The sequence below is a fragment of the Eupeodes corollae genome, chromosome 1 (assembly GCF_945859685.1).
Source record: "Eupeodes corollae chromosome 1, idEupCoro1.1, whole genome shotgun sequence".
In the NCBI taxonomy this organism is placed as follows: Eukaryota; Metazoa; Arthropoda; class Insecta; order Diptera; family Syrphidae; genus Eupeodes; species Eupeodes corollae.
The window spans coordinates 140,769,029-140,771,934 of record NC_079147.1 but is presented as its reverse complement, the minus strand read 5'-3'; positions in this window follow the sequence as shown (position 1 = coordinate 140,771,934).

Sequence of the window (2,906 nt, the reverse complement as noted above, 5' to 3'; positions counted from 1 at the left end):
AACTAATTGCAATGCACTATTCACGTATACCTCATCCATCAAACTACGAGTTTTTATGAATATCTCCTCAGACTAACAAGTCTGATCCCTAAGGCATTATACCCACCAAACGATTATGCAAATGCAACTGTGCACCATATGGTTTGATTGAGAGTCATTTCCTGCTTATAAGACAAACAAAAATTGAAACCAAATATGGAGAGACTTTGGTTATATAGCCCCACAACACAACTAAAAATCTCTACAAATTGGTCAACAATTATGCGATTCATATCATTGTATCATTACTTGACTATAAGTAAGTTCAAAACAACTATTTGCAAGTTGCAACAAAACATTATGTGGTAGTCGCAGTCAGTTGAATTGATTTGATTGCATTCAATTACTTTTCTCATCTGTCAGAGTTGTTGTCTGATGCTATATCATGAATGTATGCCCATACTATGGCATCATTATCTACGCACAAAAATCTCTTGATCGAAGCCACCTGCTTCACAAAAGCTCATATGATGTATATCTATGGCAGAAATGCATTCCACAAATTCACCTCTAAAAGGTTTTTAATTGCATTCCACATGACGTATGACGCGAACACACAGTGCTATAGGTACCTTAACATTTTATAACAAAAAATGCACTACTGGTTGGTATAAAGGTAATTCCACAATACAAGTGTCAAATCGAATGTCAAAAGGCAAAATAAATTCTCCAATGCAAAAAGGTAGGCTAAACCAATGTTATGGAGACCATAAATCCATTATGCAGCTCAAATATGACAAATCGTGATCGATATGAAATTAGATGGAGGGTAAGATATTGAAAGACAGAAATGAGATTAGCAACGAGAAAGAGAGAGAGAAGGCTTAAATGCGAATAAGCCTTGAGGCAATGATTGGAGGAATAATTGAAAATCATGTTCATCTTTTAAGCCTGTCAATAGAAATCCAATTTGTCTGAACTAAAATTTCAACAGGAGCGGCTGATGAATCAGTATAGCGATACATTGGGCCTTTTTTCTTAAAATAAAAGTGACAAAACGAGAATATAAGATTCATCCTGTTGCAACTTTATGTTGTAAAATCCATTATGGTAAATTTTTCCAAAAAAAAGTAGTCTAAAAGGAAATCCAATTTGGAATGTTTTAATAATTCAAAGACAGAATATGGCTTAATAAACTATTCGTGGCCCTTTTTGTCATTTTATGTGTCAGTGACCCTGTTGTAAGTTCATTCGAGTATACCTAAACAAGAACTAGGTATAAATTGATTCCCCTTTATGTCCAGCGCCCCAAGGAGTAACACACCTCGCGCAAAAAACACATGGTCTAAAAATCATCTCAAATACCGTAGCTCCAACTTGTTTCTTCGTTTAAGTTCTGGTAGAATACCTGTACATTCATATCTATATAAGTCAATCCAATCTCCCCCGCCAAGTAAGTAGTACAAACGAAACAGTGTTTGGCTTGGCGGCTGTGATGTCTGGAAGTAGACATAGGCTAGCTATAGGTATGGGTATAAAAGGTATAGTTAAGGCTCAAAATCGGACCAAAAAGTCAAGTCACGATTTTACCATTGAAACTTATCGATTTTCTTCGGGATTAATGTGATTCACTGAACTCGCACTTCAAGTATACTTATGAAAGTCACTATATAGGGAGCAAATGGATTGTGCCAACGATTATATCGCATAAGATCAAAGATCAATAAAGGATATTTTTATTTGTTTGCCAGATTGTATGGAGTTTGATTTTTGTATGAGTATAAATTGTGCGGTAAACTGCTACCGCATCTTTGGACGGTTACTGCCGACCGGGAGGCGACCACGGTTATCATCGGGTCAAATCAGAATGATTCCATTCCATTCAATTTGATCGCTTTCAAATTGAATATTGAATATAATGGACAGCTACCGTTTGTCAATTCAGTTGTTTTCAGTAGAATCTGTGAACTGATCTTGATAGTGAGGTTTACATGATTGGGATAAGGAATTCGAGAAAAGGGACTTTTTTGTACGCAACTTAATTGACGAGGGACCCACACATTTGTCATGTTTTTTGGCCACATTCTTATTTCATGCGAATAAATTAAAACATTATTACATAATTTTAACTACGTTAAGTTGTATTTTCCGAACTTGTGTGTGTAATTTACTTCAAAACTTGAGATGCATGGTTTTTTTTTATTTCCCTCGGAGTTATAATCCAATGACAGGTATTAGACATTGCGATGGCGGCGTTTAAGACTAGCAAATGTTCGCCTACAATTTTTAGAGTTCCCTTTTCTTAATTTTATCTAAAAGACTTAAAAACGTTCTTCGATCCCAGTACCACCCATTGATTGTGGCATTGGCGTTTCGAAGAATGAAACTTTACACGGTTTTTAATTCCCTATCGGACAATGCTGTCATGATCAGAATTTAATGAGCTATCCTTGATATCTATTTCCGAAGGACAATGATGAGTACCTACATATATAATAAGCTGGATGTACTGTCATCAGCGAAACAAATAAATCTGTTAGAAGCTGTAGACAAAAGATCATTTACAAAAGTAAGAAAGAGTGTCGGATACAAAACGGAGCCCTGTGGTAAACTAGCGTTTATTTTGTCGATGCTATTTGTACTCTACCAAAACTATTTGAATTAAACGGTTTTAAAAGGTAACTTCTAACTCAATAAAGAAGAGATTTATCAATACCATAGACACTCAACTTTCGATAAGCGATAAGCTTCGTTCGGCATGATATATCTTAAGCTGAACATTTACCATTATTTCCATGACCTTGGAACGAAGGGACTGGAGTGCAAGTGGACGATAGATAGAATCGAAGGAGGATTCGTCTTTTTTAGGGATAGGATGGATAAGTGATATTTTTTATCCACTCGGAAAGAGACCTTTATAATAGGAC